General features: G+C 37.4%; 1 long non-coding RNA gene across 1 annotated transcript in view; it reads right to left on the bottom strand.

Annotated features, from left to right (window-relative positions):
• The window catches only part of LOC122812873, a 102,117-nt gene that overhangs the window by 25,603 nt on the left and 62,958 nt on the right, over positions 1 to 13,556 (bottom strand). Inside the window, exons 3-5 of the long non-coding RNA XR_006366595.1 lie at positions 12,126 to 12,155; positions 8,611 to 8,623; positions 7,354 to 7,388 (exon numbers count right to left, since the gene is read on the bottom strand). This is a non-coding gene — a long non-coding RNA (uncharacterized LOC122812873). The remainder of the gene's footprint in view (positions 1 to 7,353; positions 7,389 to 8,610; positions 8,624 to 12,125; positions 12,156 to 13,556) is intronic.

The following is a 13,556-nucleotide window of genomic DNA, read 5'->3' as shown; positions in this document are numbered from 1 at the left end:
CTCATACAAATGAAAAGTACATCCACTCTATTGTATTCCTCCAGTACGTCTTTCTATTAGAAACGTACCTTGCAAACCCGTCTGCATTGAACTATTCATACCATCAGTGATTCATAGGCGAAACAGTCATGTCATGGTAAGTAAAAGACTTCAATTATTTTTTGTCTTTTGTTTTTGCAGGGGGCAAGCCCCACACCCCTCTACAAATTAAATATACCAACTCTGAGACTGCATTACCTTGACATTTTTATATCTATTTTATAGTGCTGTGACTGACATGTCAAAACCACACCCACTCCAATCCAGCCTATCTGCTCCATCCTTCTTCACCACTCCCCCACCAACTTTACCCCGCCCTCTCCCACATGCAGCTGCAAGCTATTCTACTAGCTGCTGCCTAACACCCACCATGCTTCTATAGCACTATACATTACCCCAAATACCCCTACTTCTCCTTCTTTACCTCTACACTTCCACCTCCTTTAGGTCTTACCACATCAACCAGCTATACTCACCCACTCTCCCTCTATGCCACCGCTCATAAAACACCCACTCTTTCACAAGCATTAGCCCACAACTCTTCAGCTACAACTCCAGTCTACTCCAGCTCTTCAAACGCCTACACACAAGCAACTCAAAGTCCACTACCATAACTTACCATAAATTAAGCATCAAACGCAGACTCTTGCTATTGCACTCTCTAAAACAACTTAAACTACAAGCTGACATCAACCAAAACCCAGGCCCCGACAACAGCCACTCACCCAACAACCTCTCTCTCATACATATCCCCCCAAATACACCTAGTAAAGCAACTTGCCACTCCCATCCCTACCCACCCATACCCAACAATTCTATCGCTGACCTGTTCTTAACTAATTTCAATCTACGTAGTAAAATCATTAAAGGAAGTGAGTTCAATGCAGTCCTAGCCACCTACACTTCAGACATAGTAGTCATAACTGAAACCTGGTTAAAGCCCCACATAAAGGACACAGGAGTCATCACACCAGGTTATAACATAATTAGACTCGACAGATTAAATAAAAGAGACAGTGGCATAGCCATTATATTCAACGACACACTTAAGATAGATCAGCTAAGTTGTACTCCCCCAGACCAGTCCAACTCAGAAATCCTAACCACATGCCTAGACAACAACCCAAACAAATCTATAATTATCATAGCCACCTATCCCCCCCGGTAATAACTGGGTCCCTATTAATTATTCAAATGTTTTAAAGTTCAAATGTCATATGGTCAACACCATATGATCGAACTTTAAAAAGTCAGAAGGTGAAAAGCAACAGCTCCGTACAGCGCAGAATGGGAAAATTTCACCTTTCTGCACTGAAGTGCGATCTCGGAGTTGGTATATTTAAGTAGGGCTTACCCCCCTGCTCAGAGTGTTGAGGTAAGTTTTTTTTTATTTTTTATTATATTTTTGATGTTTCAAACTTCGCTAATATGTTGTTGAACATATGAGGTTCAAAGTTTTGTAACTTCAGATATGTAATATAGACCCTAATAACTTACATGCCATAGAAAGTCTACTATCATGGGCTTCTAGTACTTTCAACCAGGAAACTATCATTCTAGGGGACTTCATTCTCGATTGGCACACCTGTGCATCCAACAACCCCACACATTTTCTAAATCTAACTTCACCCAAACTATAACCTGTCCCATACGAATTGACAAACATTCCAAAAAACAGTCTACATTAGACTGGATTCTAACTAATAGACCCACCATGGTTACCTTGCAGGGTGTCTCCCTGATTCCCTCAGTGACCACACTCCTACCTTCTATGTAGAAAACATGTCCACACCCAACACAACATAACCTATAAATACATCCGGAGCAAGAAAAACTTCTCCCCCTCAGCTTTCAATCAACTGCTTCAACATCGCAGCTGGGCACCACTCAAAGAACTCCAACTAGACATGGCAGTTCAATACTTTAATGATGCCTTCCTTAAATACTTAACAATCTTGCTCCAATCAGGAAAATTCGCTCAAAAGCCAAACCCCTACACTGGTTAACAACAGATACTAAACTAGTACTAAAATGCAGAAACAGGGCATGGGCCACTTACTATACAGCCAGCGACAACTCAAGTCTCTCTAACTATCAACAACTTAGAAATCTAGCTAAAAAAACAAATCAAGAAAGACAAACAAAACTTCTTCCTGGCCTTGGCCTGTCAACCATCTAACCAAAACAACCCATAAAAATTCTGTCAAAGCATCAACTATCTCCTCAATCCTGGACGTTCCTCAACCCCACCCCAACCACCCCAAGCAACACTGACCCAATAGCTAATCAATTCAACTCACACTTTATTAATAATGTTTCCTCCTTGCTAGGAAATCAAACAAATGAAGCCCTCATTCTTCCCCATTCTTCTCCTGATCATCACGCCCTCTTCACCTTTACTCCCATCAAAACTAGCTACATAAAAACACTCCTGTCCAAACTAAAACCCTGCTGCATTGCAGCCACCCAACTCCCAAATGAATTTCTAAAAGTAGCTGCTCCTTCTATTGCCTACCCCATAGCTCTCCTGATTAACTGATCCATTTCAGTACAATATGTCCCAACTCTGTGGAAGATAGCCCATATAATTCCCCTCCACAAAGGCGGGCCATCCAAAGAACTTACTAACTACCGTCCCATAGCCATCCTGTCCCCCCTCGCAAAAATACTGGAAAAATGCATCCACAATCAACTCCTCAACCACCTCCTCACTCACAACCTATTATCCACTTCCCAGCATGGATTTAGACCCAATCATAGTACACATACTGCCCTGTTATCATTCACCAATACCATTCATCATCAGTTAAATGAAGGACAACTAGTATCTTTCTTGATATGTCCAAAGTATCTGACACTGTTTCCCACCAGTTACTACTAAACAAGCTTTCATCCTATGGTCTAGTATCCGCATCCCTGTCCTGGTTCAAGAGCTAACTTTCCAATTCTCAGCAAGCCACAAAAGGAGAAAGCAATCTTTCTCCCCTTCTCCCCATCTCTGTAGGAGTACCCCAAGGCTCCATACTGGGCCCACTCCTTTTTAGCATATTTACAAATAATCTCTGCTCTGCTAGTAACCATGTGACTATTGTCCAATATGCAGACAATTCAACACCTATCTGCTCAGCCCGATCTCCCCAAGAGCTTCAAACAAAAATGCAATCTTCTTTCCAAAGTATAGAAAAACACCTCACAGAACATCTACTCATTCTAAACCCAAACAGAACCAATATAATAGTCTTCAGTAATAAAAAATCCAATCCCAACCGATCCTTACTCTCAATTCTTGCTTCAAACAGCACCAAATTAGTTTCCACTAGTCAAACAAAGCTGCTAGGTGTGACAACAGATGAACATCTAAGATTTGACAAACATATTTCTTTCACTATCAAAAAAGTGCATACCAAAATAGGCGCCCTGTACAGAGCTAAGCCATTCCTAACCATCAGCACTAGGCAGGCCACTGCCCATGCTCTTACCTCTACTTTACGGCTCTCACATTTTCAGTAATTTGCGTAAGTCTGACCTAAATAATCTAGAAGCTTGCATTGCGCAGCTCTCTCACAACTAAACTGGCTCGAACTGCCAAACCTCCTTTCCTTTAATCAACTCACCATAGTCCATAAAGTAGTCCACCAGCCTCACAAACTCCCTGCTCTTGCTAGCCTAGTACAACCAAGTTACAATGCCAGGCCCTTCAGATCATCAGAAAAACTCATGCTACAAGTTACCCATTCCCGCAACCTTCATGGCGACTCTCCTATACTTACACAAGATAGCCAAGCAATGGAACACACTTCCACAGCCCATCACCAAGCACCCAAACAGCCATGACTTCAAAAAACTCCTTAAAGAATACTTAACAAATCATTGACTATGCTCCTGCCATAATCCAGGCCTAATACACCCTACCTCCCCTTACCATTCCACCCTCCCACATTACTCTATCCCATCTATAACCTCTGGTTCCCAATGTATTTCACCTGCTCAGTTAACTAAGCTTCCATAGAACTTTTGCTCTACTAGAGCATCCAGACATCCAATAAAAAAGGAGAACACTTGATAATAAATGTTACCTTTATGTATACACTGTAGCTTAACCTGCAGCAACTGTTTGCTGAAATGTAAACTGTCACTGTCATTCTATCAAGTTAAAATCTAAAGCTTCAAAATGTATGTCTTAGATACCATGTCCTTATAACAAGTTAAAGTGTAAAGCTTCAAAATGACCATGTTGTAAATCTATGGATATTTAGCTACCTAGCTACTCCTGTTTTTATCTGTAATATGTTATTGTACTTAATTCTTATTCTGTAAATCTTGGAGCTTTTCTCCCCGGGTCTCCACTGAAAACGGGCTACTGGCCCAGTCGGACACTACCTGGTCAACAAAATAAATAAATAAATAAATAAATAATAACTTATTTTCATTTATAGGGGATTCGGCCTATTAAATTTTCAATGTTATGCATTTCTGGCAAAGTCGTCTCTGCAATGTGTTCACAAAATCTCAGAATATCAAAGACCGGAAAACCGAAACGAGAAACCCGAGTAAGCAGATTACCGAAACTTTAGAAGATCAATTCCCCATAATACTGAAATTAAGTAAAAGTTAAACAGTAAGTGGTTAAAGTGCACACTGTCTCTTTAACGATTTTCAGTAAGGACACAAAAACGGGTATGGTGGATATTAAGTTCCAATATCATGGTGCCACTGTGAAATTTATGGAGTTAGAAAGTGTTTAAAGGATGTAGAAGTGATAATACTTGAACGGTATGTATGTTCAGAGTTTGCCATTGTTCTCAAGGTAGTGCAATCTAAGGCTTGGTATATTTAATTTATAGGAGAGTATGCCCCACCACATGGGGAGTGCAGTGGGGGCACTTAAACAGTCAAGGGTATGATTCTTGAATTTTAACTCATGGAAGTGTAACTTCATTTTTTAAGAATGGTAAATTAGTGTCTCTGCACATAGCATTTCGGCTCACCTTTCATTTGTTAAATCCAAATGCATTACAATAGGTGTCATTTTGCTTGCTGTACACAGGACTTTTTTTTTTTTTAATGTTCTTTTGACTCCAGAGAACAATAAATGGAAATCTATCTCACAATTAACAGTTCCTGGCTCATCAAGCAAGTCTTAACAGTGACATTTTACAAGATGACCCTAAAGAATATTTTCTTTTAGCTCAGGAATTTTATGCCTGGAGAATTTACATCCTGTGTGAAAACAGTTCATAATTTTCAGCTGAAGCTGTTCTCATTCAAAGGTGATATAGGAGACCATCAAGAAATGATAAAGTCTTACCTGGCCAGTTCCATTCACAGGTTATCTTAATGCAGACTCAAGTTATTCTTTTGTCAGAATGCATTTATTTTAGCAATAACCCACAGATGGGTGTGGGGAATGCTGGATTTACCCATGGTTGGTGTGGTTTGGTCACACGTGACCAAACAAAGCCAACTGTGGGTAAATCCAGCATTGCCCACACCCAGCCGTGGGTTATTGCTATTATACAATGACATTTAAGAAAAAAAATACTTACTTTTCTTAAATAATGTCTTTGCATAATGCTTCCATGCTGCCCTTCCACGTTTTGAATGTATCCTGTGGCTGTTTTGATGTACTGCACATGCGTATGGGACTTGTGTGCCAACGCTTACGCAGTACATCAGTGCTGTGCAACTGTTGCAATGGAGAAAGGAAGATCTCTGTTGCTTGTTTTTTTTTTTTGTTTGTTTGTTTTAATACAAAAAGGAAACAGGGAGACTTTTTACCTTGAGGAAAGTCAGGACAAACAAAATAAAACGACAATCGGGTAAGTTTTTTTAAGTTTTGCAGAACGTACCTAGTTATCCTTTTATTTTTGTCTGCGCCATCTCTCTCCATTGGTTTAAGTCTTCCAGTTTCCTTTATAGTAAAAATAGCGTGCTCATTTTTTAATATTTTAGGACAGTCATTGTATAATTCTGCTTATATCATGATTGTCCCAGATGTCTCCATGAACTCTGGCAGGAAGACATTAATTTAAATTGTGAATGAAAACTGATACACCTGATACTGACATCTTTTGAAGCCTCTGCTCCTTCAGACTTTATTTCTTGGAACACTATCTCCTCCATGGCAGTACATTTTGCAAGGACTCATGAATTTCATGTCTTAATGTAAAATAAACATTATCTAATCTTCCATCCCTTCTTCTTGCTTAAATGTATTTAATTGTTTATATGAACCAGTATGTGGATAAGCCAGTCTTCTTCGAGAGCAACAAAACAAAAGGAAAAACAAATCACACACCTTGTATCTACAGTGACACTTGTGGCCCTCTAAGAGCAAAGCCAAATATATTAACATAATCTGATCATTTCTATTCTCTGTCATGTCACACAGACAAGGACTGCATGCTAGAAACATGTTATCAAAGTAGCTGGCTACAGTAGTGCCTTTTCTCATGACAAGCACATCAAATCACTAAGAGGCACCCTAAGGGTACATTCTAATAGGGTCCCACCACTGTCCTTGCTTATATTAAGAATGTCTTAGCGCAGAACACACGTGAAACTGCCCCTTGATCTCTCGTGCACATATTCACTGCACATTACAAGCTAGATGCCTTAAGTAGCAGCAGGCAAACAATGGTCTGGTAGAATTGTAGGGAACAGTTTCTTGTGTACTATCACAGATTAATGTTATAAAGGTGCATGATGTTGTATCCATTTACTGTAACTATGCTGCTACAAGGGTCTTTTCTGAAAAAAAAAAAGATAGTATGGTTGTGTGAGGTTCTCATCATTAAAGGAAAACTTTATAGTAGAGACGTGTTCCACACCACAGATGCCCGCATACTGTCACTGCTTAGAAATGGTTTTAGATATTCCATTTTTTATGTTGTAAAGTAATATATTTATTGCACACTTATTGTATTACACCATCAGTTAATACACACAAGTTTAATTGTTAGGTATAAGTTCCATTGTACAAGGACAAAAATGGTGTAATGGCATGAGGTAACACTGCTGTTTTTGTGAGGCACATGACAGCTGCTACAGATGTTCTGTAATGCATGACTACTGTTACCTCTGTACATAGAGATTTTGACTGGTACAAACAGGCCAAATGATGACTGGTGTCAGTGAATTATGGCTGATTTGTTACATGCTCCAAAAGTGTCTACCTTGAAGACCTATAGTAATGGTGACACCTTTCCATAACAGTATGGTTTGTCAAAGCCAAACAAGTCTGCCTTTTCTAACTCTAGTCCGCTATTTCAACTACCAAGCAATACAATTCTTATATACATAAATACCACTTACTTTTCTCTACTGCAGCCCCTGATGGAATTACTTCTCTAGAAATACAGAAACATACAAATCAGTAATAAACATATGTAAAAAAAAAAATAACCAGAAACTTGAATGTTCAGGGTGTTATTTTTCATCTACTGACATATTTCACTGTAATAACACAAAAGTCACACAGCAGATTCTTTATAACATAGACGGTAATATTTAACATTAGCAAATGCCATTGCAAATGTAAATTATACCTTAACTCTGTAACCTTCCATTGTATCCTAAATATGACTGCTTTATACAATAAAATAGTGGGTCTACTGCAGGCGCTCACATGTTTGCAGCTGAAGGTACACCTGTTCACTGCCACTTACCCAAAAAAGCAAGCACTGTATCACCCACTAACCCAGTCTCACATTTATACATAACCCTTTATTAACTGCACAGCCCTACCAGAACTTAAACTCTAAACCTAAGACTCCCATGTAGTTCCCAGTCTGACTCCTTGGTCCCTTACCCTAAACTTTCACCCCCCCAACCTTAAAGTCGCTAATTTCTCCTTAAACCTAAAATTCCAACCCCCTCCTTAAACCTAAGCCCAAACTCCCAAATTGCTCCTTTAATCCTAAAACTTTCTTCCCACTCCCTAACCCTAAAACTCTGCACCCATATCTCTAAACGTAAATTCTCCAATCCCTCCCCAACCCTACAATTCCATTCCTGCTCCTTAAACTTAAAATTCCAACCTTCCTTTCTTAAACATAATTTCCCTGATACCACTCGTCAAACGTAAAATTCCAACCCTGCCTCATATTACCCATGATGCAACATCAAAGGCAGATGTATGACTCAAACCCATAGCACAATACTGTTTAAAGTAATGGCATTGTCTGAGAGATATGACAAGACACAGCACAACACTATAAGTGTTATACAGGATATTCTGTATCTCTTATATGAGGAGAAATGAAAAATATAGACTGAAGAACAGCATGTGGTAAGACACCTAGCTTACAAAACAAATAGTTCTGTGCCGGATTTGATTTAATGCAGGTTAGTTTTGATACTGGACATATTTAAAGTGTTGTAATAGACTTTCATAATGCTACATCAGAGATTCCAAAGCTGTGATTTTTTTACTGATTGATTTGATTATCCATGAATTGGTGAAAAAGTACCAATGTAATAATCACTATTAAAAATACAGGAATCAATGATTTATACAAAACTATTCATTACTAGTACTGTGGGAAATGTCTAGCTCTGCAAAATACTTACATGTAGTCACGATCTAAAAAAACACACACAAAAAACAGAAAAGTTTGAAATTAGAGAATTGTTTAAGATGAAGGTTTAGCAAGATTTTAATACAGTTTAAGGTTTACTGTTGAAGTGAACATCTTTATGTTGTCAGAATTTGTTTACTATGTTTTGGTTATGCTTCAATGCCAAACATTCCTTCTGTTACAATTAAAAAAATACAATGACCAGACTCTCATTTACTGCAAAATGACTTGCTTTGATCTGCTGGGATTTTTTTTCAGCATGTTCTCTGTGGCAGTATTATTCTATAACTTCCATTATACAATAACAAAAAGTGCACACCGATTGGACAGCCCAACCAGCATACCTGTTGTACATCAAGCATATACCAACAGAAAAAAGTCCATCTGCTAAAGTACCATTGAGGCACAGAACCACTATACAAAGACATTATATAAGAAATGTAAGCATTTTTTTTCCTAAAATGTCATTGTATAATAGCAATAACCCACTCCTGAGTGTGGGTAATGCTGGATTTACCCACGGTTGGCATTATTTGATAACTCAGACTTTGCCCTTGTGATTAAACCACACCATCTGCGGGTAAATCCAGCATTACTCACACCCAGTTGTGGATTATTGCTTAAAGAAATTACTGCATGCATGCATGTATATTCCTATGTGTGTGTGCATGTGTGTGTGTGTGTGTGTGTGTGTGTGTGTGTGTGTGTGTGTGTGTGTGTGCACATGTATGTGTGTGTGTGTGTGTGTGTGTGTGTGTGTGTGTGTGTGTGTGTGTGTGTGTGTGTGTGCGATACCCATCTGCATATGTGTAAGGTGGGAAAGGAATTTTTTTTTTTTTCTGGATGATTTGCTAAGTCTGGTTTACTGTATACATCCATAGCAAAAGTTTTCATTTTAAGTTCAAATGTGAAAATCAGTGCTACAAGAATTCCTCTTGTCCGCTAGATGGCAGTAAAGTACCACATCATTTAAGTACAGTTGAGTACATTTTACCAAGACCCTTTAATCCTGAAGAAGAAAATTGTTTTAAAAATTCTGAGAACATTTATCTAGATGAAGTCACAAAAATAATTTGCTGAAATGCCTAGCATAAAGAAAAAGATGTAGATGTCTTTGCCCTTTCCTCTTAAATGTGTATATAAACAGAATAATCTAGATCTGCAATGCTGTTTATTGTCATATATTTAACAGCCTTTCTTCGTTCACCTGTAATGCAACTAGGGTCTTGTTCTTTTCTTTTACGAAATTGACTCGAGTCCAATAGTCCAAAGGAAAAGGAAACATATCAGGTTATCAAAAATAAAATAAGGAAAGCGTATTAATAGAAAAAGCCTTTCTTCTTAATGTTGCAGTATCAATGAGAGTGTAACAGAAACAGATGACTGCCAATAAAAGCAAGCAATAACAATTAATCTAAATCAAAAAGCTTAAGCATTGATAAAGTGAGACCTAGCCCTATCCACTGGCTATATCTGTGGCCTGAGTGACTGCGTGTCACATTTTAGTAGAAATATCCCACTTTGGACACGTGGGACAGTTAATACCTGTATGAGCCAGCACAATATACCTCAAAAATCTTACAACAAAGCAAACCATAACATATGTCATCCTTTTTATTTATTTATATTTAATGAAATCCTTTGCAAGTGGAACAACAGCTCAGTTAGATATCTCTCATGGAGATCATCACACATATGGAAGTAGTAATAGGAAGTCATTGTTTGCATTGATTCTGTTGTATAGTTAGCAACAGATCAATTTTTTTTCAGATTTTTCTATTACCCAATATTTGTGTGACAATGGATTTTGAATATATAAGTAAGGATAGTGTGCATGGGGTGATGTCTACCAAATAGGGAGGCTATACCCCCCAAGTTATGACTGGTGTGCATATCTGTTTGTAGATTGATTTCCATATTACTTAATGATTAATCAAGAATATAAATAAGTATTCCTTCCCTAGCTTCATTTTAGATTTAATAATATTAAGTGTGATTGTAGGAAATTCAGTCCACTATTGAACAAGGTGGCATGAAGTTTAGTAAGGAATATTTCATAAGTTTAGTAAGGAATATTTCATGATATGATGGGTTTAGTAAGGAATATTTCATGATAAGTTTAGTAAGGAATATTTTATGATATGATGGGTTTAGTAAGGAATATTTCATGATATGATGGGTTTAGTAAGGAATATTTCATGATAAGTTTAGTAAGGAATATTTTATGATATGATGGGTTTAGTAAGGAATATTTCATAAGTTTAGTAAGGAATATTTCATGATATGATGGGTTTAGTAAGGAATATTTCATAAGTTTAGTAAGGAATATTTCATAAGTTTAGTAAGGAATATTTTATGATATGATGGGTTTAGTAAGGAATATTTCATGATAAGTTTAGTAAGGAATATTTTATGATATGATGGGTTTAGTAAAGAATATTTCATTATAAGTTTAGTTAGGAATATTTCATGATAAGTTTAGTAAGGAATATTTCATGATAAGTTTAGTTAGGAATATTTCATGATAAGTTTAGTAAGGAATATTTCATGATAAGTTTAGTTAGGAATATTTCATGATATGATGTCCATCATCCCCAGTTTTGATACTGTTCTTTTTTCACTTACCCGGTTCTTTTGGGAATCTATGTGTGGACATCAGTGGATCCATGGTCCCTTCCCTTCTGCATCACCCTGAGGGTATGTGTCACCATCGCCTATGGAGTTGCCCCCCAGCTCAGCTGAGTCACGATGAAACCAAACTCTCTCACACACATCATTTGACTGAGTTTAGACTGAGAGTTGCATTATGAGTAGAGACTCACAGGGCAGCCTTTTTGATTAAGAGTCCAGTGGATTTTCATTCACCAGGGGGAAAAGGAGCTAATCATAGTCACTATCTGTTGCCCCCCAAATGGGAGAGGGCTATTGACAAATGGCGACAGTTACACATTACCTTTGAGGTCAGCCATCAGCTTTAGTATCTTTGAAATCTATCAGAGCATAATCTTTACACTAGCTGCCTATAATCAGATAAAAAAATTAAATGGCTGCATACATTCCCTACCATTATGTCTTGGTGGTTGTTTTTATGAAATGATGTTTACTTCCTGGAATGGGAGTAGATTATAAAGAGAAAAAACATTCGGTGACAACTGCCTCACAACTTCTTTTTTAAAAATAGGAAGAAATAATGTTAAGTTCCCCAAATTTTGTAGCTGCAGAACAAAAAAACAGTATTGTACTTTTCAGATGTTCACTATATCCAGAGGAGAAATACTTATTAATGCAGTGAAACAATGCTATTGTGAAAATTACCATATAAATAAATGCAACAGAAATTACTCTTCTCAATGAAACAGACCTATTGTAGAAATTATTATGTAAATAAGTAAATACATGCATGAGAAAAAGATATCATGTGGCATTATTCAGAATGCAACATACGGCCAAAACAAATAAGCAGATGCATCTATACTGCTAAAAGATTTCATAAAAAAATTAACTCACCAGGTACATTGACATAGTGGCTATCCTGATCTGCAAAATAAAACACTTATAAATTTAATGGATGAAGCAAATGGGAAGCAAGGTTGGGAATAAAATCATTAGCTAATTTAACATTCCAATTAATAATTGAGTGTGATAAACCACTAGGTGGCAGGCGACCACCATGTGACTGCAATCCTCTTTCTGTGTTTGTAACGCCACTAACAGTAGTTTGACTGCTATATTAGTTCTGCTCTCTGCTGCACTTTCTTCAGATTAGAAAAGAAGAACCTTGGTGGGGGGTTGAAAACTTGAAATGATATTGCTGTCTTTCTAGGACTGGAAAAATTAAGTTTCATAGTTTCATGTAAACGACAAAAGATGCTGGGTTGGTCCAGTAGAAATGCAAATGAACAAAACCAAAACCAGGGAACACAGTCATATAGCGACTAAATTACAAGTTAGTTTTTATTTAAAATACTCTATTCCATTATTCAGTTCTGAAAATCATAAATGATAAAATAAATTGGGAGCAAGTGGGTATAAAGGAATTTCTAATATGGAGGTGGGGGAAGGGTCGATTTGCAATTTGGAGTTAAAATGAACACATTATTATAGCAATAACACATGGCTGGATGGGGGAAGGCTGGACTTAACCATGGTTAGTGTAGTTTGGTCATGAGGCCAAAAAACAAGTGACCAGACAAAGCCAAATGTGGGTAAATCCAGCATTATCCACGCCCAGCCATGGGTTATTCTTATTATACAATGACATTATTTAAGAAAGAAATCACTCACTTTTCTTAAATAATGTCTTTGTATAATGTTGCCGTGGTGTTCTTCTGCGTTGTTTCTGGATTTTGCCCTTTGATGATGTACTGCGCATATGTATGGGACTTAGGTTCCCATGCTTACAAAGTACATCAGTGCTTCGGAAAGCAAGCAATGGAGAAAGGAAGACCTCTGTTGCTATTTTTTTTTTGAAAAAACAAACAGCAAACCCTGGACACTTTAGAGTTATAAAAGAGACAGGGGGAAAATACAAGGAAAATCAGGTATGCTTTTTTAGTTTTGCAGAACGTACCCGATCTTCCTTACATTTTCTCTGCTCTTGTACGTACCTCTTGACCTCTTGTTTCAAGGAATATAGACAAGGCCATAAATAAAGGACGGGACCGATTGTTAATGTTGCTCTTATAAACTTAGAAAGCTGCAAGAATAATTGTGCATTGTCTGAAGGAAAGAAATTTTGAAACTGAAATGCGTTTCATTATTTACTGACTTCGTTCTCAATGATTTGTCGAAAAACCACACATTTTATGAGGAATGAAGTCGGTAAATAATGATAAGCTTTTTCAGTTTCAGACTTTCTTTCCTTCTTTTCCTGTCTATGATATACCAATAAAAAAAAGTCTGACCACTCAACGGTACTTTAGGGAACACACTTTTTTC

This window comes from Protopterus annectens, chromosome 10.part0 (genome assembly GCF_019279795.1).
Source record: "Protopterus annectens isolate FY-2018-M chromosome 10.part0, PAN1.0, whole genome shotgun sequence".
Taxonomy (NCBI): Eukaryota; Metazoa; Chordata; order Ceratodontiformes; family Protopteridae; genus Protopterus; species Protopterus annectens.
The sequence above is the reverse complement of the archived record's forward strand: the minus strand, read 5'-3'. Positions and strand labels throughout refer to the sequence as shown.